The sequence below is a fragment of the Ranitomeya imitator genome, chromosome 7 (assembly GCF_032444005.1).
Source record: "Ranitomeya imitator isolate aRanImi1 chromosome 7, aRanImi1.pri, whole genome shotgun sequence".
NCBI classification, from domain to species: Eukaryota; Metazoa; Chordata; class Amphibia; order Anura; family Dendrobatidae; genus Ranitomeya; species Ranitomeya imitator.
In genome coordinates this window covers 212,087,756-212,114,367 of record NC_091288.1, presented here as the reverse complement: position 1 = coordinate 212,114,367, position 26,612 = coordinate 212,087,756, and the positions used below count along the sequence as shown (strand labels likewise).

General features: G+C 42.8%; 1 long non-coding RNA gene across 2 annotated transcripts in view; it reads right to left on the bottom strand.

The window, feature by feature from the left end:
* Positions 1 to 3,196: 3,196 nt before the first annotated feature.
* The window catches only part of LOC138645420 (uncharacterized), a 40,842-nt gene continuing 17,426 nt past the window's right edge, over positions 3,197 to 26,612 (bottom strand). For both annotated transcript variants that reach the window (XR_011314739.1, XR_011314738.1), the window contains exons 2-3: positions 3,726 to 4,041; positions 3,197 to 3,643 (exon numbers count right to left, since the gene is read on the bottom strand). This is a non-coding gene — a long non-coding RNA (uncharacterized lncRNA). The remainder of the gene's footprint in view (positions 3,644 to 3,725; positions 4,042 to 26,612) is intronic.

Sequence of the window (26,612 nt, the reverse complement as noted above, 5' to 3'; positions counted from 1 at the left end):
CGATACCGGGAACAGCGGATCTTCGGAGGTGCCGGGTGTATCACCCCCACCAATCCGCTTTTGATGACCTATCCTAAGGATAGATCATCAATCTTAAAGTAGTGGACAACCCCTAACCTTCTTTACGGAGACACATTCATCTGCATAGGAGCTGCAGACAAAAAACGGTAGGGAACGAGTCACCGAATGTATATGCCGCATTGATTGCAGGGTTCCTATTTACTGACAACACAGCATTTTTTTAAATATAAAGTGAGAAATAAAGTTGACAATGACTACAGTCTTCTACGGTTATGCGTTTACAGAACCTATACAGAAATATATGTCTCCAAAGTAAGAGACTACAACCTGGCAGTCATGGGTTAATCTCTTCCTTTCTATTGTCCTGTGTGTTGATTTTGAACATAATGAGGTGGAGATGGGAGGTGAGAGAAAAAAAAAAAAAAAAGCTTGACAGCAAGATCTGACTACACAGAGTTTACTCGTAGTCTGTTACCATGGAGACACTTGGATACAAGTTTAAATCCTTGTGTTTTTTTTTACATTCACAGATGAAATTAAAAAAGACAATTCAGTATATGTAGTTATAAAGAAGGATAAGAAAATAAGTTGTTATGGAGCAGGGGCTTATAATGACTTTCCTGGTGAGTATGCCTATGGCACCGATAAAATTAGCCTCCTTTCAGGAGCTGCTTGACACTAGCACATTTCTACCCCGCTGGGTAGATGTTCCATTTTGGCATTTGCTGACATTGATGAGTGTAAGTGCCCCTTACTTGAGTCTGCCTAGGGTGCTCGGGTATTCTCCGAGTATCGCGGGTGCTCGGGTGACCTGTTAGAATCTCAGCAGACGCGTATTTCACGGCTGTCAGACCGCCACACGGCATGTGGGGGTTTCCCTGACGAGCACGTGCAGTCCCGCATGTTTTGTACCTGTCTAACAGCCAAATGTGCGGCTCTGGGGACTCGAACGTGTCACTCAAGCACCCGCGATCCTCGGTGCGTACCCGAGCACCCTTGCCAAACTCAAGTAACAAGCACTAGCGCTCATCTTTAGTGATAATAATCACAACTATTTTTTAATTAAAAAAGTTGAAGATGGTGGAAGGGAAAAAAAACAAAAAAACAAAACAAGACAGCAGGATCTGACTACACAGAGCTTATTTGTAGTCTGTAACCATGGAGATGCCTGGATACAATTTTACATGCTTTTTTTTTTGTATGTTCACAGATGGAATAGAGGAGGACAAGTTTATATTGAAAAATAATCGATACAATCTTATTGGAGCTAATATTGACTTTCCTGGTGAGCACACCCATGAAAAAGATAAAACTTAGCCTCATTTAAGACACTAGTACTCTTGAACCCACCTTCCTTATTTTCTGGTATTTCTCCACCAGACTCTCCACTGGATGATTGAGGTTGCATGAACCCCATTCACATGTATTGAGTGGCTGGATTTCAGAATGGAATCTGGCCTCAAATTCATTTAGGTCAAATATAACCCATGTGAACAAAGCCTAAATCTGGTCACTGAGAGAGTCTGCTGAAAAGACCGAACTGTTCACACTACAAACGCTGCTGCAACAGGATATATCTTCTCTACAAAAAAAAAGTTTGCTTGTTCCTCTCGTCTGCCAGTGCCTATCCATTTCTTTGCTGACTAACCCTTTTTCTGATATAATCATAATGAACTCTTCACTGTAGCTGTTCACGCTACTAACACTGTTGCAACAGACAAATATTATATCTACAAACAAATTTGCCTGCTCACGGCTTTCACCAATGCTGAAAATTATTGATTATCACCTAATATTCCCCTGATGTCTCCAAGAAAAAAAGAAAGTGTAAAAAACACGGCGAAACATTGAGAGGTTTTCTTTTTCTAACTAAGAAATGTACTTGAAATTGTTTTTACAACTTTTTAATTTTTTTTCTTTTCTGTTTTTAATTTTCAGAGGAATTCCTAAATTTTCCTATCCGGGAGACCGGTCTTGAGTTTGTTCGTACAATCAATGAGATTGAGATTGAGAATTCGCATTTATAAATTTCATAATTCCTATTAAAAGCAATCTTTAAAAAAATTTGATAATTGTTTCATTTTTAAAGGAACAGAGTTGATATAAACCACACCCTAATGGGCGAGGCTGTCTAATTGTGGGCGGACTTAACAATTTCTGCTAATTGTTTTTTTTTTTACAGGAATTACAAATGAATGTGAGAAAAAGCACACGGTGTAGCGTCACCCCCTGCTTGTTCAGAGCCTGCTATCATGAGGATTTTGAGTAACTGCAGACGCGGTCTATCCAGGATTCATAGGCGGAGGCGGGTCTGGACTGGGTGGTCTTTACCCACCCCTGCCTATGTCTACACAATGAATTCTGGGTATGCAGGCTAGACTATAGGAGCATTGCAATTGTTGCCTTTCTCCAAGGGCTGTAAGCTCACGGTCTATAGAAAAGCATTATATACAGTATTTTGGTCAAGGAATATCGCCGTCAGCTTTTTTTGTTGAGTTCCTTAAAAAAAGGAGATCTTTTAGAAATTGAGCAATTTAAGAAAACAAGAAGCAAAAACCAAAAATATACGCCATGAGTCAAAAGCCCCACTGCGGCAAATTTCCGTTTGGCGCTCTTCCATTTTTTTTATCCACTTTATTCAAAAGATATAACTCTTTATTTTGCAGTCCCGGGGACCAGTTGTAGTTTTCAATGTCGCCCTTCATTTTATTTTTATGCATTGTACTGAAAAATGGGGAAAAATTCCAAAAGGAATGGTGAAAAATGCGTCATTTTTTTGGGTCTTGTTTTTACGGCGTTCACTGGGCACTAAAAATGGCTTCGGAATTTAATTGTTCAGATTGATACCAAACTTGCTTTTGAAAAATTGGTTCCTGTCACCATTTTCTGAGACCTGTAACATTTTTTTTGAAGGAGCAGTGTCATGGCTTTGTGTTTGTATTTTTCCTCTTTATGGATTTTACCATATGGGTTAATTTATTATATATTTTGATAGACTGGATTTTTTATATATATTTGGATGCAGTGATATGAAATACAATTACTTTTTAATACCTTTATTTTTAAACTGGGAAAAGGAAAAGATTTAAAAAATATGAAAAAAATACAAAAATTTTAATCATTTTTTTATTTTACTTGTTAGAGTCCTTAGTGGACTCTAAACCTTGATTGTTTGCTTATACAATGTATTGCTATATCAAGGTATTACAGTACATAGATAAAAAAGAAATTCTCCTATGGCGTCCAGCCATAGACTTTGAATCACAGGAAGAGAAAGATGGCAGCTATGGGACCTTTATCAGGTCGCCGACTACCATGACAACTCAACAACACCATGTAGGGGGTGTTGATGGAATCCGGTGTACACAATTTATCTGTTGTGGTCTAAAGGGTGAAACCTCAGTGATCGATGCTCAATGCTGCTGTAGGCAGATGTCGGCTGTATGACACGGCTCCTGAGATGCTTCATATATTGGGAATGGGTTAGTGCAGCACTGTTACTACAGCACTGTTATTGCAGCACAGTTTTCTATTCTAGATTGGTCAGGGCGACACTGGGGTCAATAATTGTTACCTTATCATTTCCCACGTTATGTAAGGTGTACGAATGGCATTTTGGTTCCTGTAGTGAAGGGAGAAGAAGTGAGAAATCAGGCAGAGGAAAATAAAGAAAATGATGCTGAGCTTTCTAGCAAGTCTTTTACCTCACACCAGAGATGGATTCACATCTACACTGCTCAGTATTGCTGTATTATGCTCTCCATGCTGCTGCTTCTTCTGTCTGTGAGATAACTTAGGAATGAAGAGCAAGAATCTCTTGTCTGTGAGCGCTGTATGGCAAGACATCATATCAGCTAATGTCCTTGAACTTGATCGTGCGGTCCTGATGTTTGCTATGGCAAATCATAGCCAAATAACGGCCTTAGAGTCTTCCAGCTATAGTGACCTGTTCAGACGATCCAAACATTATGTGGTAAAAATATTTTTTTTCATTCCTGTAACGTCACTTTGCATTAATTCCTGGAAAACACAAAGAATAATTAGTTAATGAACTACCTGAACGCAACTTTGAACACCTTGAGAGGGGCTGTTGTTACAATGGAATCACTTTTTGAGATTTTAAATACCTAGGACCCTCAAAGTAATTTCAAAACTGAATTGGTCCCTAAAAAAAATTACTGCTATACTTTTAAACCTGTCATTGTTACGGTATTTATTATTGTTTTTGTGTGGTGCGACTGTCTGGATTAACCCCTTCATGACCGAGCCTATTTTGACCTTAAAGACCTTGCCGTTTTTTGCAATTTTGACCAGTGTCTCTTTATGAGGTAATAACTCAGGAACTCTTCAACGGATCCTAGCGGTTCTGAGATTGTTTTTTCGTGACATATTGGGCTTCATGTTAGTGGTAAATTTAGGTCAATAAATTCTGCGTTTATTTGTGATAAAAACGGAAATTTGGCGAAAATTTTGAAAATTTCGCAATTTTCACATTTTGAATTTTTATTCTGTTAAACCGGAGAGTTATGTGACACAAAATAGTTAATAAATAACATTTCCCACATGTATACTTTACATCAGCACAATTTTGGAAACAAAATTTTTTTTTGCTAGGAAGTTATAAGGGTTAAAATTTGACCAGCGATTTCTCATTTTTACAACGAAATTTACAAAACCATTTTTTTTAGGGACCACCTCACATTTGAAGTCAGTTTGAGGGGTCTATATGGCTGAAAATACCCAAAAGTGACACCATTCTAAAAACTGCACCCCTCAAGGTACTCAAAACCACATTCAAGAAGTTTATTAACCCTTCAGGTACTTCACAGCAGCAGAAGCAACATGGAAGGAAAAAATGAACATTTAACTTTTTAGTCACAAAAATTATCTTTTAGCAACAATTTTTTTATTTTCCCAATGGTAAAAGGAGAAACTGAACCACGAAAGTTGTTGTCCAATTTGTCCTGAGTACGCTGATACCTCATATGTGGGGGTAAACCACTGTTTGGGCGCACGGCAGGGCTTGGAAGGGAAGGAGCGCCATTTGACTTTTTGAATGAAAAATTGGCTCCACTCTTTAGCGGACACCATGTCACGTTTGGAGAGCCCCCGTGTGCCTAAAAATTGGAGCTCCCCCACAAGTGACCCCATTTTGGAAACTAGACGCCCCAATGAACTTATCTAGATGCATAGTGAGCACTTTGAACCCCCAGGTGCTTCACAAATTGATCCGTAAAAATGAAAAAGTACTTTTTTTTCACAAAAAAATTCTTTTAGCCTCAATTTTTTCATTTTTACATGGGCAACAGGATAAAATGGATCCTAAAATTTGTTGGGCAATTTCTCCTGAGTACACCAATACCTCACATGTGGGGGTAAACCACTGTTTGGGCACATGGTAAGGCTCGGAAGGGAAGGAGCGCCATTTGACTTTTTGAATGAAAAATTATCTCCATCGTTAGCGGACACCATGTCGCGTTTGGAGAGCCCCTGTGTGCCTAAACATTGGAGCTCCCCCACAAGTGACCTCATTTTGGAAACTAGACCCCCCAAGGAACTTATCTAGATGCATATTGAGCACTTTAAACCCCCAGGTGCTTCACAGAAGTTTATAACGCAGAGCCATGAAAATAAAAAATAATTTTTCTTTCCTCAAAAATGATTTTTTAGCCTGGAATTTCCTATTTTGCCAAGGGTAATAGGAGAAATTCGACACCAAATGTTCTTGTCCAGTTTGTCCTGAGTATGCTGATACCCCATATGTGGGGGTAAACCACTGTTTGGGCGCACGGCAGGGCTCGGAAGGGAAGGCACGCCATTTGGCTTTTTAAATGGAAAATTAGCTCCAATCATTAGCGGACACCATGTCACGTTTGGAGAGCCCCTGTGTGCCTAAACATTGGAGATCCCCCACAAATGACCCCATTTTGGAAACTAGACCCCCAAAGGAACTAATCTAGATGTGTGGTGAGGACTTTGAACCCCCAAGTGCTTCACAGAAGTTTATAACGCAGAGCCATGAAAAAAAAAAAATTATTTTCTCAAAAATGATCTTTTAGCCTGCAATTTTTTATTTTCTCAAGGGTAACAGGAGAAATTTGACCCCAAAAGTTGTTGTCCAGTTTCTCCTGAGTACGCTGATACCCCATATGTGGGGGTAAACCACTGTTTGGGCACATGCCGGGCCTCGGAAGTGAAGTAGTGACGTTTTGAAATGCAGACTTTGATGGAATGCTCTGTGGGCGTCACGTTGCGTTTGCAGAGCCCCTGATGTGGCTAAACAGTAGAAACCCCCCACAAGTGACCCCATTTTGGAAACTAGACCCCGAAAGGAACTTATCTAGATGTGTGGTGAGCACTTTGAACCCCCAAGTGCTTCACAGAAGTTTACAACGCAGAGCCGTGAAAATAATAAATACGTTTTCTTTCCTCAAAAATAATTATTTAGCCCAGAATTTTTTATTTTCCCAAGGGTTACAGGAGAAATTGGACCCCAAAAGTTGTTGTACAGTTTCTCCTGAGTATGCTGATACCCCATGTGTGGGGGTAAACCACTGTTTGGGCACATGTTGGGGCTCAGAAGGGAAGTAGTGACTTTTGAAATGCAGACTTTGATGGAATGGTCTGCGGGCGTCACGTTGCATTTGCAGAGCCCCTGGTGTGCCTAAACAGTAGAAACCCCCCACAAGTGACCCCATTTTAGAAACTAGACCCCCCAAGGAACTTATCTAGATATGTGGTGAGCACTTTGAACCCCCAAGTGCTTCACAGACGTTTACAACGCACAGCCGTGAAAATAAAAAATCATTTTTCTTTCCTCAAAAATGATGCTTTAGCAAGCATTTTTTTATTTTCACAAGGGTAACAGGAGAAATTGGACCCCAGTAATTGTTGCGCAGTTTATCCTGAGTATGCTGGTACCCCATATGTGGGGGTAAACCACTGTTTGGGCACACGTCGGGGCTCGGAATTGAGGGAGCACCATTTGACTTTTTGAATACAAGATTGGCTGGAATCAATGGTGGCGCCATGTTGCGTTTGGAGACCCCTGATGTGCCTAAACAGTGGAAACCCCTCAATTCTACCTCCAACACTAACCCCCCCACACCCGTAACCCTAATCCCAACTGTAGCCATAACCCTAATCACATCCCTAACCACAACCCTAACCCTAAGGCTATGTGCCCACGTTGCGGATTCGTGTGAGATTTTTCAGCATCATTTTTGAAAAATCCGCGGGTAAAAGGCACTGCGTTTTACCTGCGGATTTTCCGCGGATTTCCAGTGTTTTTTGTGCGGATTTCATCTGCGGATTCCGCACGGTATTTTCCGCACCATGGGCACAGCGGATTTGGTTTTCCATAGGTTTACTTGGTACTGTAAACCTGATGGAACACTGCTGCGAATCCGCAGCGGCCAATCCGCTGCGGATCCGCAGCCAAATCCGCACCGTGTGCACATGGCCTAATTCTAAAGGTATGTGCACACGCTGCGGAAAACGCTACGGATCCGCAGCAGTTTCCCATGAGTTTACAGTTCAATGTAAACCTATTGGAAACAAAAATCGCACGGAAACGCAGCGGTTTACATTCCGCAGCATGTCACTTCTTTGTGCGGATTCCGCAGCGGTTTTACAACTGCTCCAATAGAAAACCGCAGTTGTAAAACTGCAGTGAAATGCGCAGAAAAAAACATGGTAAATCCGCCATAAATCCGCAGCGGAAAAATCCGCAGAGGACCAGAATACATGTGCACATACCAAAACCCTAGCCCTAACCCTAAGCTCTAACCCTAACCCTAGCCCTAACCCTAGCTCTAACCCTAACCCTAGCCCTAACACTAGCCCTAGCCCTAACCCTAGCCCTAACCCTACCCCTACCCCTATTCTAACATTAGTGGAAAAAAAAAAATCTATATTTTTTTATTGTCCCTACCTATGGGGGTGACAAAGGGGGGGGGGGTCATTTATCATTTTTTTATTTTGATCACTGGGATACATTATATCTCAGTGATCAAAATGCACTTTGAACGAATCTGCCGGACGGCAGATTCGGAGGGCGCACTGCGCATGCGCCCGCCATTTTGGAAGATGGCGGCGCCCAGGGAGAAGACGGACGGACCCCGGCAGGATCGGTAAGTATGATGGGGTGGGGGGGAACACGGGGGGTGGGATCGGAGCATGGGGGGTGGATCGGAACACGGGAGGGGTGGAACGGAGCACGGGGGGGTGGAACGGAGCACGGGGGGGTGGAACGGAGCACGGGGGGGTGGAATGGAGCACGGGAGGGTGGATCGGAGTGTGGGGGGGGGGTGATTGGAGCACGGGGGGGTGATTGAAGCACGGGGGAGCGGACAAGAGCACGGGGGGGGGATCGGAGCACAGGACGGAGGGGAGCCGGAGCAGAGGGGGGCTGGGGGCACATTAGTGTTTCCAGCCATGGCCGATGATATTGCAGCATCGGCCATGGCTGGATTGTAATATTTCACCCGTTATAATAGGTGAAATATTACAAATCGCTCTGATTGGCAGTTTCACTTTCAACAGCCAATCAGAGCGATCGTAGCCACGGGGGGGGGGGGTGAAGCCACCCCCCCCTGGGCTAAACTACCACTCCCTCTGTCCCTGCAGATTGGGTGAAATTGGAGTTAACCCTTTCACCCGATCTGCAGGGACGCGATCTTTCCATGACGCCACATAGGCGTCATGGATCGGATTGGCACCGACTTTCATGACGCCTACGTGGCGTCATGGGTCGGGAAGGGGTTAAAGGGATAATCATTCAGAGATTAAAAACTGCAATTTTGTTTTTAACATTTTTTTATAAATTTCTGATATATTTATAAATAGCTCAAAACATATCAACCTAAGTTTACCATTATCATAAAGTATAATGTGCCACGAAAAAAACAATCTCCAAATCAGTGGGATCTGTTGAAGCGTTCCAGCGTTATTATCACATAAAGGGACAATGTAAACATAACGCACCAGCCCATTTCCTTAAGCTAAGGAAGGGCAACACTCCAAAAATTATATAAACAGTTATTATTTTTCCCGGTGACTAATGAACATTTGTGGGCGCTCCGGCAGCAATATAATTGATTGATTTTATCTGGATACCTGTGGTTCCCTTTGCTTACCTCTACTGCGATTTTGGTTTTGAGGCACTTATTTTAATTGTGTGTATTTTTTATATGTTAATAAAGGTATATCTCTCAAATTGAGAACACTTCTTGACTAAGTGTAGTTTAATAACTCTGCGGTCAGTATGTTTATATAAAGGGACAATGGTCAGATTAAAAAAAAATTGGCCCGGTCACTAAGGAGTTAATATTTGCTCCGGTTACCCAAGCAGTTTCTTCCTACAGTTATTTCAACTAAATGAAAATTTTACCACAAATTTCACAGTTTGCACTTCCACCCCAACATCCGTCGACGAGCATTCGTCTATAACTTCTCTTCGGTCAACACTGCACAACATCAGTTTCATCACAGATGTAGACACAGGTGACACAATTTGCATCTTTCTCGATAAAGGGAACAGAAGGTACAGAAATTTTTTCGGTAAATGTGATAAAACCAGAGGAGACATTACAGTCATGGCCAAAATTTTTGAGAATGACACCAAAATTATAATTTCACATGATCTGCTGCCCTCTGGTTTTTATTAGTGTTTGTCTGATGCAATCATATTATGAGAACCAATAGGTTATATTGACAGTTAGAATGAGTTAATGCAGCAAGTCAATATTTGCAGTGTTGACCCTTCTTCTTCAAGATCTCTGCAATTCTCCCTGGCATGCTCTCAATCAACTTCTGGACCAAATCCTGACTGATAGCCGTCCATTCTTGCATAATCAGTGCTTGCATTTTGCCAGAATTTGTTGGTTTTTGTTTGTCCACCCGTCTCTTGATGATTGACCACAAGTTCTCAATGGGATTAAGATCTGGGGAGTTTCCAGGCTATGGACCCAAAATCTCTATGTTTTGTTCCATGAGCCATTTAGTTATCACCTTTGCTTTATGGCAAGGTGCTCCATCATGCTGGAAAAGGCATTGTTGGGCGCCAAACTGCTCTTGGACGGTTGGGAGAAGTTGCTCTTGGAGGACATTCTGGTACCATTCTTTATTCATGGCTGTGTTTTTAGGCAAGACTGTGAGTGAGCCGATTCCCTTGGCTGAGAAGCAACCCCACACATGAATGGTTTCAGGATGCTTTACAGTTGGCATGAGACAAGACTGGTGGGAGCGCTCACCTCTTCTTCTCCGAATAAGCTGTTTTCCAGATGTCCCAAACATCAGAGAAAATGACTTTGCCCCAGTCCTCAGCAGTCCACTCCCTGTACCTTTTGCAGAATATCAGTCGGTCCCTGATGTTTTTTCTGGAGAGAAGTGGCTTCTTTGCTGCCCTCCTTGAAACCAGGCCTTGCTCAAAGAGTCTCCGCCTCACAGTGCGTGCAGGAGCACTCCCACCAGCCTGCTGCCATTCCTGAGCAAGCTCGGCACTGCTGGTCGTCCGATCCCGCAGCTGAAACAGTTTGAAGATACGGTCCTGGCGCTTGCTGGTCTTTCTTGGGCGCCCTGGAGCCTTTTTGACAACAATGGAAGCTCTCTCCTTGAAGTTCTTGATGATGCAATAGATTGTTGACTGAGGTGCAATCTTTGTAGCTGCGATACTCTTCCCTGTTAGGCCATTTTTGTGCAGTGCAATGATGGCTGCACGTGTTTCTTTAGAGATAACCATGGTTAACTGAAGAGAAACAATGATACCAAGCACCAGCCTCCTTTTAAAGTGTCCAGTGATGTCATTCTTCCTTAATCATGACTGATTGATCGCCAGCCCTGTCCTCATCAACACCCACACCTGTGTTAATGGATCAATCACTAAAACAATGTTAGCTGCTCCTTTTAAGGCAGGACTGCAATGATGTTGAAATGTGTTTTGGGGGTTAAAGTTCATTTTCTGGGCAAATATTGACTTTGCAAGTACAGTAATTGCTGTTAAGCTGATCACTCTGACATTCAGGAGTATATGCAAATTGCCATTAGAAAAAATGAAGCAGTAGACTTTGGAAAAATTTATATTTGTCTCATTCTCAAAATTTTTGTCCATGACTGTACACAACCTCGTGCGGTAGCCGAGCATCAGAGACACTCCACTCTTCTCGCTGTTTTTGTGGAACTTTCCATAAAAACATGCAGTTTGATTGGAGAGAATCGATCCCAAAAATTCTGCAAAAAAACCCTCACAAATCAGTGAAATGGGCCTCAAGAAAGAGCTTAAAATATTCTCAGAACAATAAACATAAGTGCTGCAATGTAAAACTGATTGCTGTTTAGCAGTGACCTTTCCTAAAGCGTGCTCTGCTTGAAAAATGTAGTCAGTACATTGGCGTTAATAAGTCATTCCTTCATGGTGCACATATCTTCATTGTGCATAGACCTACATGGTGCACAGACCTTCATGGTGAACTTTTATGCTGCACATTCCTTCATAGGGCATAGACCTTCATGGTGCACAGACCTTCATGGTGCACAGACCTTCATGGTGCACATTACTTCATGGTGCATAGACCTTCATGGTGCATAGACCTTCATGGTGCACATATCTTCATGGTTCACAGACCTTCATGGTGCACAGACCTTTATGGTGCACATTCCTTCATGGTGCATAGACCTTCATGGTGCATAGACCTTCATGGTGCACATATCTTCATGGTGCACAAACCTTCATGGTGCACATATCTTCATGGTGCACATATCTTCATGGTGCACATATCTTCATGGTGCACAAACCTTCATGGTGCACATATCTTCATGGTGCACATATCTTCATAGTTCACAGACCTTCATGGTGCACATTCCATCATGGTGCACATATCTTCATGGTGCACATATCTTCATGGTTCACAGACCTTCATGGTGCATAGACCTTCAGGGTGCACATTCCTTCATGGTGCACAGACCTTCATGGTGCACAGACCTTCATGGTGCACAGACCTTCATGGTGCACATTCCTTCATGGTGCACAGACCTTCATGGTGCACAGACCTTCATGGTGCATAGACCTTCAGGGTGCATAGACCTTCATGGTGCACAGACCTTCATGGGGAACATTCCTTCATGGTGCACATATCTTCATGGTGCACAGACCTTCATGGTGCATAGACCTTCAGGGTGCACATATGCTTTTGGTCCCCGGCCTCCTGAGTATTTTTAGAGTAAAACATACTTGATGATCTCTGATTTGTGCTGCCCATAGTTTGACGATTTTCTGCTAATGAGTAACCAAAGTAAAATCTAGTACATTTTTGATTTATGGAAATTTATCCTTAATGTCATTGTTAAGGAAGAAAGAACCTGATTAAATTTACATGTTAGATTTTCCCAAATTTGACAATTAGATTCACATGAAATTTGATGCAAATTGTGCATTTTTATGTTCGGAGATCACTGCAGACCCCAGGGAATAATAATGGTCAATATAAATTATACCACTCCGGCCCTCCGCTGTGCTGCCGTGGAGTCCCCCATTTGTTTTCTTTGGTAGCATCAGTGATATTTTGGTATCTCCGGTGTTGACTAGGTCCGGTCCCATGAAGATGTGCATTGCTTTGCCCCACTATGGCAAGACTTTGCGAAAAGTAGCATTGCTAAAGGCACACAAGATGGCAGGCATCGGAAATCAGACCGGACTGGGGGAGATCCGGAGGAACTGGTAAAATCTTAATGAGATTATACATATATTTCTATTTTTTTAATCCCTCTGTAATCCTGCAAAATGGATGAATTCTGACTAATCTAATATGTTTTTTTTTTTGTAAAAATTTGATTAGCCCTAAATTGATTCGCTAAACTCTAGTCCTTTCGCAGGGTCGTTAATCAGTGAACAATCATCCGTTCATTCCCCGTCCTTGTCCCGTGTAAACATGTCAATTTGCAAAACTCTCATCCATGGATTGATGACTTATCTGCCGGGACAAACGATCCATTGTCAGCAACGAATCTCTGCGTATAAACAGGAGGAGTAGCCGGCAATACGGAAACTGCCGGATCATTGATCTGTTCCCATGCAGCTCGCAGGGGCTGTGAGTACAGGACATTCGATGAGCGAATACTCCTGCAGTCACTCTTTTTTGAACACCAGATCTAGTTGCCTAAGTGGATATTAAAATGTTCTGATTTTCAATATTTTGTACATGCGGAGAGTAATACTGTTCCTGAAAAGGTAGTGACCACCGTAACAAAAATAGGCAAAAATGCAGAGAACTCATTACAGCCCTTGTAATGTTTACACGGAGAATACATGCAAAGCTTTGCTTAGAAACACAGTCAATTATTTTGCGGGTACTAATTAAATTCCAGCACCGGTTCTACCAGTGGTAATACCGGCTAGACCAGTGGTTTACCAGTGATGTCAATTTGTGGTTAGACCCACAAGGTTGATCTTTCAGGTTCAGTTCAGCTGGATTTGGCAGAAGGTTTCTTCTATCTTAGCCATTTGTAGTCTAATTACCGTACTAACTACGAAATTGGAGAAAATTTACCAAAATCCTTTTTGTCTAGTCTTAAGATTGGACCAGACATTTACATAAGGTAGCCATAAAATGAGTATGTCCTGCAGGCAAAGGTTCAAACAAAGGGAACCAGCTGACTTGCTCAACCATTGTCCAAACCCTACTGCAAGAGAACGTTTTTCGGTGGGCTTGGTCTTCACGTTTCATATTTGGTTATTGTGTTTTTTATTTGTTCTTAAAACAGTTTTTGACAATTTAGATGTAGTTCGGAAAATATATTTCAGGAAGTTGCTTTCGGAAACCATGCTTAATTATTCTTAATTGTTCCCAAAACAGAAGTTGGAAATTCTCTGCTCCTCCACCGTCTATAAATTCCCCGGATGAATCAGTCAAGGATGGAATTACCCACGAGGAGATGATTGTTTAATAAATTTCCTTTGACCTTCGACAGATTTACATTGGTGTCTAATGAGGACCAAGGTGCCAAACATTGAATCAGTCTCATCCCAGTCCATTCTGATTACTTCCACTTGTTGGGGTCAACGGTTACTTCTGAGTCCACACGTGTCTGTCCACGGAGTTTTCCTTGTCGGGCCATTTATTAGAGATAATTTTCAGGGTGTGGAGTCCATGTGGGATCGATTGCTGTAGAGGTTGCTTGGGTCCTAGGGTGCCTTGTGTGTTGTGTATTCTGTTGTTGTACTCCCTCTTGTGGTCGTGAATGGTACTTCGGCGAGTTCTGTCTATGGGCTCCCTCTGGTGGCTGTGAGTGAAGCTGCTGATTCTGAGGTTCCTTACACAGGTGACGTGGTTTATCCTTTGGTTGGCTGTTCTATTTAACTCCTCTCAGATCGTTACTCCATGCCAGCTGTCAATGTTTTTGCATTGGTTCAGTTCGCTCCTGGATCTCTCTGGTGACCTGCCTTCTCCTGCAGAAGCTAAGTTCCTGATAGTCATTATTTGTTCACTGTTTTCTTGTCCAGCTGGTTTTCATGATTTTGTCTTGCTAGCTGGAAGCTCTGGGATGCAGAGTGGCCCCTCCGCACCGTGAGTCGGTGCGGAGGTCTTTTTTGCACACTCTGCGTGGTCTTTTGTAGGTTTTTGTGCTGATCGCAAAGTTACCTTTCCTATCCTCTGTCTATTTAGTAAGTCTGGCCTCCCTTTGCTGAAACCTGTTTCATTTCTGCGTTTGTGACTTTCATCTTTACTCACAGTCAATATATGTGGGGGGCTTCCTTTACCTTTGGGGAATTTCTCTGAGGCAAGGTAGGCTTTATTTTCTATCTCTAGGGCTAGATAGTTCTTAGGCTGTGACGAGGCGCCTAGGTCTGGTCAGGAGCGCTCCACGGCTATTTTTAGTGTGTGTGATAGGATTAGGGTTTGCGGTCAGCAGAGCTCCCACATCCCAGAGCTCGTCCTGTATGAGGTTTAACTATCAGGTCATTCCGGGTGCTCCTAACCACCAGGTCATAACACTTGTGGGTGGTCTCTCCTCACTAGATGAGAAGGAGGAAGAGAAATAGAGGAATGTTGGATCTTCTTCACTGTCTGAATCTGTGTCTGAGGCATGGAAAGGGTTGGCCTCCTCTGGTGAATAGCGTCTTGTTGAGAAATGGGCCATTTTTATGCTATTCTTCAAAACCCCGGGGATGTGTGTGTAAGTGGGGCTTTAACATGTGTATTGCATGAGGCTTGTGTAAAGGGTACATGCAGCAAAAGAAAAAAAGAGTGGCACTCACCATCCTTAAAATTCACTTTATTTCGGCAATTTTAAAACATCCAGGCCAGGAGAGTAATCGGTGGAACAAAGAGCTGGACGACGTTCAATTCACGCACAGGCACTTCGGACCTGTTGAAGCGCCTGTGCGCAAAACGATCATCGTCCAGCTCTTTGTTCCACTGACTACTCTCCTGGCCTTGATGTTTTAAAATTGGTGAAATAAAGTGAATTTTAAGGATAGTGAGTGCCACTCTTTTCTCTTTTGCTGCATGGACATTTGCATTGTTTTTTTTTCTATGAGCGAGCACCCAGGAGTCTGATTTGGGCAGCCATAAGCACACTGGATATTTAAAAAAAAGGCCAAGCACAAAGTGTTGCAGTGGTGCGGATCGTTTTTTCTTTGTCTGGAATTTGTGCAAAGGGTACTATTTATTATAAAAATAGAGGAAAAAAAAGAGGGGAAAAAAGTTGTAGAAAAATTGTGAAGAATAAAACGAAAAAAAAAAAATAAAAATCAGTAGATGTAAAAAAGTATAAAAAAATTACAGTGACGTTCACTACACTAATGACCTATCTATAAAATTACAAACTATTCTTTTTATTTTTGCGGAAGAAAAACGGACGTTACAAACACTGCAATGTACGCTCACCTCTTGCTCTAGCTAAAAATTTACCAGAAGCTAACAAATCTTTATTTTTTCTGGCAATAGAATAACGGTCTCTCCCTACCTATAAAGTTACTCTATACTAACTATTACTATTTGTTTTTCTTAAAGAAAATCGGACGTGACTCACACTGCGACGTCAATATCTAAAAAATTAAAAACTCTCTTGGCGCAGACTCTGATCAGCAGTGATACTGATCAGAGAGCAGCAGCCAACGGGAAGAGCACGAATGTTCGACGCAGGAAAAAGCGCAAAAGAAGTGCGCCAAAAATACAATTGTGATCAATCACATGTCACTGTGATTTTTTTATAACTTTGTTGTGACATTGCTGTGATTGGCTGGTCAGAATTGATCAGCCAATCACAGTGATCACCGACACAGGGGGGTTGCGGTACAGGCCATGTCGCAAAGGGGTTAAACATTATTTGTATAACTAACAATACAATATTTATATTTTTAAAAGTGATGAGAGGAGCATTAATTTAAAAAAAAAAAAGAAAAAAACAACTTGAGGCTGAAAAATTTTGCAATTCGTCCATGACACAATTGTGAAAGAAGAAGAATGTTGTAGACAAGAACATCAACCAACCAATGACCACTGAGTCACCGATCACGAACCTCACTTCTTTTCTGTTCTTTTGCCATTTGCTATATTTCTTGAACTGAAAGAGCAAAGAGCATGGATCTCGGGTCATTAAGGTTTTTCTACTCCAGTCCTGATAAAGTGAATTCTGGAATAAGATGCCCCAAATCCATTAAGAGGCGCGAACATCCGTCAGTTGCGTTCACCAAGAAACGTTCATCACGTCTGTCCTCATTCACGGTCACCTTTGTGGTGCAGATAATGGTAAATGTGCAGGACCCGGGGTTCTGGAACTCTGAGTTGCAACATTTTTGCACCAATTTTTTGCAAAAATTGGAACAGTTTTATTCCAGAAATCTTTCGAATTTTTTTGATAAATTGAGTCCAAATTGTCTTCTGATCTGATGACTCTCACGGCCGCGATTCATCATGTTTTTTAGTCATTTTTTCTACAGGCTACGTTCACATTAGCGTTGCGCGCCGCTGCGTCGGCGACGCAACGCACGACGCACAAAAAAACGCGCGCAAACGCACGCAAAAACGCTGCATTTTGCGACGCGTGCGTCGTATTTTGACGAAAATCGGACGCACGAAAAATGCAACTTGTTGCATTTTCTTGCGTCCGACGCTAGCGTCGGAAACGACGCACGTGTCGGAAAACGCAACAAAAAAAACGCACGCGTCCCCCATGTTAAACATAGGGGCGCGTCGCCGACGCAACAGCGATGCACATTAGCGGAACGCTAATGTGAACGTAGCCTAAATGGTTCTTTGCCCCTTTTTAGGGTATCCGCAGCGGATTTTGAAAATCCGCAGTGCAAAACCACTGCGGTTTTCACTGCGGATTTTCTTGCGGTTTCTTCTGCGGATTCCTCTGCGAGTTTTCACCAGCACTTTCCTATTGGTGCTGGTTGAAACCCGCTGCGGAATCCGCACAAACAATTGACATGGTGCGGAAAATAATCTGCAGCGTTTCCACGCGGCATTTTCCGCAGCATGTGCACAGCGTTTTTTTTTCTCCTTAGGTTTACATGGTACTGTAAACTTTGGGAAAACTGCTGCGGATCCGCAGCGGTCAAATCCGCTGTGGATCCGCAACAAAATCCGCAGCGTGTGCACATAGCCTTAAGGGTCACTTGAAAACGTTAAAAGTGTAACAGTTTTCTCACTTTTTTTCGGATCGATAAAGTCAGAGCACCCATTTCTGCCTCATTGTAATTTCGACTAGTGGGTGACACAAGAATCGGTCAACAAAATAAAAGAGAATTTTTAATTTTGCTCAAAAATTCATCTAGCGTTTGGGTGCTATTTTGAAAAATTATGCAAAAAATAAAAATTAAAAACATTGTTAGGGGGCCGTGGGATGAGATGACTGGAGCAGGGGTGGCCATACATACAATATTCGTGCCTGGAAAGGGTTGCATGGGACGATGCCCGCCATTACACTATTCTTGCTGGTTAGGGTGGTGCCCGTATTACATGCGTGTGACAAGACCCCTTGTGCTGATGGGGGGGGGGTTAGCTGTACCGGGGCCAAGGTTTCATTCTTAATATATTAAAAATCCCCTTCCTACAAGCATTTCATGGAAGAGGTGGGTCGAGTGAGGAATCCTCCCAAGTAATGAAAGAGTCTGTTAAGAATTTATTTCTATTAATTCATATCAACAATATTTTGGCCTGAACATGCGGTTAACATTCCCCTTTAAATTCATACAGTAAATAAAGTCATTACATACTGACAAGAAACACATGACAAATAATAACCCGCACAATCACGAGCTGCTTAGGTCACTTGTCTAACAAGAAGTTTGTATCTGATGTCCAAAAGCAGAAATCAGTAAGAGAAAAGAATCAACACTGGACCGTGTCATAGTAGTTATATTCCAGTACATATGGGCAGTATTATAGTAGTTATATTCTTGTACATAGGGGCAGTATTATAGTAGTTATATTCTTGTACATAGGAGCAGTATTATAGTAGTTATATTCTTGTACATAGGGGCAGTATTATAGTAGTTATATTCTTGTACATAGGGGCAGTATTATAGTAGTTATATTCTTGTATATAGGGGCAGTATTATAGTAGTTATATTCTTGTACATAGGGGCAGTATTATAGTAGTTATATTCTTGTATATAGGAGCAGTATTATAGTAGTTATATTCTTGTACATAGGGGCAGTATTATAGTAGTTATATTCCTGTACATAGGAGCAGTATTATAGTAGTTATATTCTTGTACATAGGAGCAGTATTATAGTAGTTATATTCTTGTACATAGGGGCAGTATTATAGTAGTTATATTCTTGTACATAGGGGCAGTATTATAGTAGTTATATTCTTGTATATAGGAGCAGTATTATAATAGTTATATTCTTGCACATAGGGACAGTATTATAGTAGTTATATTCTTGTACATAGGGGCAGTATTATAGTAGTTATATTCCAGTACATAGGGAGCAGTATTATAGGAGTTATATTCCAGTACATAGGGGACAGTATTATAGTAGTTATATTCTTGTACATAGGGGCAGTATTATAGTAGTTATATTCTTGTACATAGGGGCAGTATTATAGTAGTTATATTCTTGTACATAGGGGCAGTATTATAGTAGTTATATTCTTGTATATAGGAGCAGTATTATAATAGTTATATTCTTGCACATAGGGACAGTATTATAGTAGTTATATTCTTGTACATAGGGGCAGTATTATAGTAGTTATATTCTTGTACATAGGGGGCAGTATTATAGTAGTTATATTCTTGTACATAGGAGCAGTATTATAGTAGCTATATTCTTGTACATAGGAGCAGTATTATAGTGGTTATATTCTTGAACATAGGGGGCAATATTATAGTAGTTATATTCTTGTACATAGGAGCAGTATTATAGTAGTTATATTCTTGTACATAGAAGCAGTATTATAGTAGTTATATCCTTGTATATACTGTACATGCAGTATTATAGTAGTTATATTCCAGTACATAGGAGTAGTATTATAGTAGTTATATTCTTGTATATAGGGGCAGTATTATAGTAGTTATATTCCAGTACATAGGAGCATTATTATAGTAGTTATATTCTTGTACATAGGGGCAGCATTATAGTAGTTATATTCTTGTACATAGGGGGCAGTATTATAGTAGTTATATTCTTGTACATAGGGGGCAGTATTATAGTAGTTATATTCTTGAACATAGGGGGCAGTATTATAGTAGTTATATTCTTGTACATAGGAGCAGTATTATAGTAGTTATATCCTTGTATATACTGTACATGCAGTATTATAGTAGTTATATTCCAGTACATAGGAGTAGTATTATAGTAGTTATATTCTTGTATATAGGGGCAGTATTATAGTAGTTATATTCCAGTACATAGGAGTAGTATTATAGTAGTTATATTCTTGTACATAGGGGCAGTATTATAGTAATTATATTCTTGTACATAGGAGCAGTATTATAGTAGCTATATTCTTGTACATAGGGGCAGTATTATAGTAGTGATATTATTGTACATAGGGGCAGTATTATAGTAGTTATATTCTTGTACATAGGAGCAGAATTATAGTAGTTATATTCCAGTACATAGGAGCAGTATTATAGTAGATATATTCTTGTATATAGGGGCAGTATTATAGTAGTTATATTCTTGTACATAGGAGCAGTAGTATAGTAGTTATATTCTTGTATATGGGGGCAGTATTATAGTAGTGATATTCCAGTACATAGGAGCAGTATTTTAAAAGTTATATTCTTGTACATAGGAACAGTATTATAGTAGTTATATTCTTCTACATAGGGAGCGGTATTATAGTAGTTTTATTCTTGTACATAGGGGCAGTATTATAGTAGTTATATTCTTGTATATAGGAGCAGTATTATAGTAGTTTTATTCTTGTACATAGGAGCAGTATTATAGTAGTTATATTCTTGTATATAGGAGCAGTATTATAGTAGTTATATTCTAGTACATAGGAGCAGTATTATAGTAGATTTATTCTTGTACATGGGGCAGTATTATAGTAGTTTTTTTCTTGTACATATGGGGCAGTATTATAGTAGTTATAGTCTTGTACATAGGGGCAGTATTATAGTAGTTATATTCTTCTACATAGGGAGCAGTATTATAGTAGTTATATTCTTCTACATAGGGAGCAGTATTATAGTAGTTTTATTCTTGTACATAGGGGCAGTATTATAGTAGTTATATTCTTGTATATAGGAGCAGTATTATAGTAGTTATATTCTTGTACATAGGAGCAGTATTATAGTAGTTATATTCTTCTACATAGGGAGCAGTATTATAGTAGTTTTATTCTTGTACATAGGGGCAGTATTATAGTAGTTATATTCTTGTACATAGGGGCAGTATTATAGTAGTTTTATTCTTGTACATAGGAGCAGTATTATAGTAGTTATATTCTTGTACATAGGAGCAGTATTATAGTAGTTATATTCTTGTATATAGGAGCAGTATTATAGTAGTTATATTCTTGTACATAGGAGCAGTATTATAGTAGATTTATTCTTGTACATAGGGGCAGTATTATAGCAGTTTTTTTCTTGTACATATGGGGCAGTATTATAGTAGTTATATTCTTGTACATAGGGGCAGTATTATAGTAGTTATATTCTTGTATATAGGAGCAGTATTATAGTAGATAGTAGTTATATTCTTGTATATAGGAGCAGTATTATAGCAGTTATAGTCTTGTACATAGGGGCAGTATTATAGTAGTTATATTCTTGTACATAGGGGCAGTATTATAGCAGTTATATTCTTGTACATATGAGGCAGTATTATAGTAGTTATATTCTTGTACATAGGGGCAGTATTATAGTAGTTATATTCTTGTATATTGGAGCAGTATTATAGTAGTTATATTCTTGTACATAGGGGCAGTATTATAGCAGTTTTATTGTTGTATATAGGGGCAGTATTATAGTATTTATATTCTTGTAGATATGGGGAAGTCTTATAGTAGTTTTATTCTTGTACATAGGGGCAGTATTATAGTAGTTATATTCTTGTACATAGGAGCAGTATTATAGTAGTTATATCCTTGTACATATGGGGCAGTATTATCTATATATATAATTGTCTAAGGGTTTTTCCGTCTGTCTGTCTGTCTGTCTTTCTGTCTGTCTGTCCTGGAAATCCCGCCTCTCTGATTGGTCGAGGCCGCCAGGCCTCGACCAATCAGCAACGGGCACAGCGACGACGATGTCATAATGGTTGCCATGGCGATGATGATGTCATAAAGGTTGCCTCGACCAATCAGCGACGGGCACAGTCTGCCGTGAATTCTGGAATCATCATTGTCCATATACTACGGGGACATGCATATTCTAGAATACCCGATGCGTTAGAATCGGGCCACAATCTAGTAGTATTTATATTCTTGTACATGGGGCAGTATTATAGTAGTTAAATTCTTGTACATAGGGGCAGTATTATAGTAGTTATATTGTTGTATATAGGGGCAGTTTTATAGTAGTTATATTCTTGTACATCTCCTAAATATCACCACCCACAGCCCCTCTTCAAAATAATGCCCCCACAGCCCATCTCCAAAATATCACTCCCACTGCCCATCTCCAAAATATTGCTTCCCTCCAAAATATTGCCCGCCACGGTCCATCTCCAAAATATTGTTCCCCTCCAAAATATCACCCCCACAGCCCATCTCCAAAATATTGCCCATCTCCAAAATACTGCCCCCCACAGCCCATCTCCAAAATATTGCCACCCACAACCCATCTGCAAAATATTGCCCCGCTCCATAATATCGCCCACACAGCCCATCTCCAAAATATCACCCCCATTGCCCCTCTCCAAAATATCAACCCCACAGCCCTCTCCAAAATATCGCCCCCCACAGCATCGATCTAAAATATCGCCCCCACAGCCCTCTCCAAAATATCGCCCCCCACAGCCCATCTCCAAAACATTGCCCTCTTCATAATATCGCCCCCACAGCCCACCTCTAAAATATCACCCCCTATTGCCACTCCCCAAAATATCACCCCCACAGCCCATCTTCAAAATATTGCCATCCACAGCCCCCTCTCCAAAATATCGCCCTCCACAGCCCCCTCTCCAAAATATCGCCGCTCACAGCCCCCTCTCCAAAATATCGCCCCCCACAGCCCATCTCCAAAATATTGCCCCCCACAGCCCATCTCCACAATATCACCCCCACTGCCCTTCTCCAAAATATCACCCTCACGGCCCATCTCCAAAATACTGCCTCCCCACTGCCTATCTCCAAAATAACGCCCCCACAGACCATCTCAAAAATATCGCCACCCACAGCAGCCCCTCTCCAAAATATTGCCCACACAGCCATCTCAAAAATATCACCCCCATTGCCCCTCTCCAAAATATCAACCCCACTGCCCTATCCAAAATATCGCCCCCCATAGCATCGATTTAAAATATCGCCCCCACAACCCTCCCCAAAATATCGCCCCCCACAGCCCATCTCCAAAACATTGCCCCTCTCCATAATATCGCCCCCACAGCCCATCTCCAAAACATCACCCCCCATTGCCACTCCCCAAAATATCACCCCCACAGCCCCTCTCCAAAATATCACCCCCACAGCCTCTCTCCAAAATATTGCCCCCCACCAGCCCATCTCCAAAATATTGCCCTCCAGAGCCCATCTCCCAAATATCGCCGCCCACAGCCCCCTCTCCAAAATATCGCCCCCCACAGCCCATCTTCAAAATATTGCCCTCCACAGCCCCCTCTCCAAAATATCGCCGCCCACAGCCCCCTCTCCAAAATATCGCCCCCCACAGCCCATCTCCAAAATATCGCCCCCCCACAGCCCATCTCCACAATATCACCCCCACTGCCCTTCTCCAAAATATCACCCTCACGGCCCATCTCCAAAATACTGCCTCCCCACTGCCCATCTCCAAAATAACGCCCCCACAGCCCATCTCAAAAATATCGCCACCCACAGCAGCCCCTCTCCAAAATATTGCCCACACAGCCCATCTCAAAAATATCACCCCCATTGCCCCTCTCCAAAATATCAACCCCACTGCCCTCTCCAAAATATCGCCCCCCATAGCATCGATCTAAAATATCGCCCCACAGCCCTCTCCAAAATATCGCCCCCCACAGCCCATCTCCAAAACATTGCCCCTCTCCATATCGCCCCCACAGCCCATCTCCAAAACATCACCCCCCATTGCCACTCCCCAAAATATCACCCCCACAGCCCCTCTCCAAAATATCACCCCCACAGCCCCTCTACAAAATATTGCCCCCCACCAGCCCATCTCCAAAATATTGCCCTCCACAGCCCATCTCCAAAATATCACCGCCCACAGCCCCCTCTCCAAAATATTGCCCCCCACAGCCCATCTTCAAAATATTGCCCTCCACAGCCCATCTCTAAAATATCGCCCCACAACAGCCCCCTCTCCAAAATATCGCCCCACAACAGCCCATCTCCAAAATATCGCCCCCCACAGCCCATCTCCACAATATCGCCCCCACTGTCCTTCTCCAAAATATCACCCCCACTGCCCATCTCAAAAATGCTGCCCCCCACAGCCCATCTCCACAATATCACCCCCACTGCCCATCTCAAAAATGCTGCCCCCCACAGCCCATCTCCAAAATATCGCCACCCACAGCTCCTCTCCAAAATATCGCCACCCACAGCTCCTTTCCAAAATATCGCCCCCCCCACAGCCCATCTCTAAAATATTGCCCCCCACTGCCCCTCTCCAAAATATGACCCCCACAGCCATCTCCAAAATATCGCCCCCCACAGCCTCTCTCCAAAATATCGCCCCCCACAGCCCTCTCCAAAATATCGCCCCCTACAGCCCATCTCCAAAATATTGCCCCCACAGCCCATCTCTAAAATATCGCCCCCACAGCCCATCTCCAAAACATCACCCCCCATTGCCACTCCCCAAAATATCACCCCCACAGCCCCTCTCCAAAATATCACCCCCACAGCCTCTCTCCAAAATATTGCCCCCCACCAGCCCATCTCCAAAATATTGCCCTCCACAGCCCATCTCCAAAATATCGCCGCCCACAGCCCCCTCTCCAAAATATCGCCCCCACAGCCCATCTTCAAAATATTGCCCTCCACAGCCCCCTCTCCAAAATATCGTCGCCCACAGCCCCCTCTCCAAAATATCGCCCCCACAGCCCATCTTCAAAATATTGCCCTCCACAGCCCCCTCTCCAAAATATCGTCGCCCACAGCCCCCTCTCCAAAATATCGCCCCCCACAGCCCATCTCCACAATATCACCCCCACTGCCCCTCTCCAAAATATTGCCCACACAGCCCATCTCAAAAATATCACCCCCATTGCCCCTCTCCAAAATATCAACCCCACTGCCCTCTCCAAAATATCGCCCCCCATAGCATCGATCTAAAATATCGCCCTCACAGCCCTCTCCAAAATATCGCCCCCCACAGCCCATCTCCAAAACATTGCCCCTCTCCATATCGCCCCCACAGCCCATCCCCAAAACATCACCCCCCATTGCCACTCCCAAAAATATCACCCCCACAGCCCCTCTCCAAAATATTGCCCCCCACCAGCCCATCTCCAAAATATTGCCCTCCACAGCCCATCTCCAAAATATTACCGCCCACAGCCCCCTCTCCAAAATATTGCCCCCACAGCCCATCTTAAAAATATTGCCCTCCACAGCCCATCTCCAAAATATCGCCCCCCACAGCCTCTCTCCAAAATATCGCCCCCCACAGCCCTCTCCAAAATATCGCCCCCTACAGCCCATCTCCAAAATATTGCCCCCACAGCCCATCTCTAAAATATCGCCCCCACAGCCCATCTCCAAAACATCACCCCCCATTGCCACTCCCCAAAATATCACCCCCACAGCCCCTCTCCAAAATATCACCCCCACAGCCTCTCTCCAAAATATTGCCCCCCACCAGCCCATCTCCAAAATATTGCCCTCCACAGCCCATCTCCAAAATATCGCCGCCCACAGCCCCCTCTCCAAAATATCGCCCCCACAGCCCATCTTCAAAATATTGCCCTCCACAGCCCCCTCTCCAAAATATCGTCGCCCACAGCCCCCTCTCCAAAATATCGCCCCCACAGCCCATCTTCAAAATATTGCCCTCCACAGCCCCCTCTCCAAAATATCGTCGCCCACAGCCCCCTCTCCAAAATATCGCCCCCCACAGCCCATCTCCACAATATCACCCCCACTGCCCCTCTCCAAAATATTGCCCACACAGCCCATCTCAAAAATATCACCCCCATTGCCCCTCTCCAAAATATCAACCCCACTGCCCTCTCCAAAATATCGCCCCCCATAGCATCGATCTAAAATATCGCCCTCACAGCCCTCTCCAAAATATCGCCCCCCACAGCCCATCTCCAAAACATTGCCCCTCTCCATATCGCCCCCACAGCCCATCCCCAAAACATCACCCCCCATTGCCACTCCCAAAAATATCACCCCCACAGCCCCTCTCCAAAATATTGCCCCCCACCAGCCCATCTCCAAAATATTGCCCTCCACAGCCCATCTCCAAAATATTACCGCCCACAGCCCCCTCTCCAAAATATTGCCCCCCACAGCCCATCTTAAAAATATTGCCCTCCACAGCCCATCTCCAAAATATCGCCCCCCACAGCCCATCTCCAAAGTATCACCCCCCAGAGCCCATCTCCAAAATATCGCCACCCACAGCTCCTCTCCAAAATATCGCCCCCCACAGCCCATCTCCAAAATATCGCCACCCACAGCTCCTCTCCAAAATATCGCCACCCACAGCTCCTCTCCAAAATATCGCCCCCCACAGCTCCTCTCCAAAATATCGCCCCCCACAGCCCTTCTCCAAAATGTTGCCCCCCCACTGCCCCTCTCCAAAATATGACCCCCACAGCCTCTCTCCAAAATATCGCCCCCCACAGCCCATCTCCAAAATATCGCCACCCACAGCTCCTCTCCAAAATATCGCCACCCACAGCTCCTCTCCAAAATATCGCCACCCACAGCTCCTCTCCAAAATATCGCCCCCCACAGCCCTTCTCCAAAATGTTGCCCCCCCACTGCCCCTCTCCAAAATATGACCCCCACAG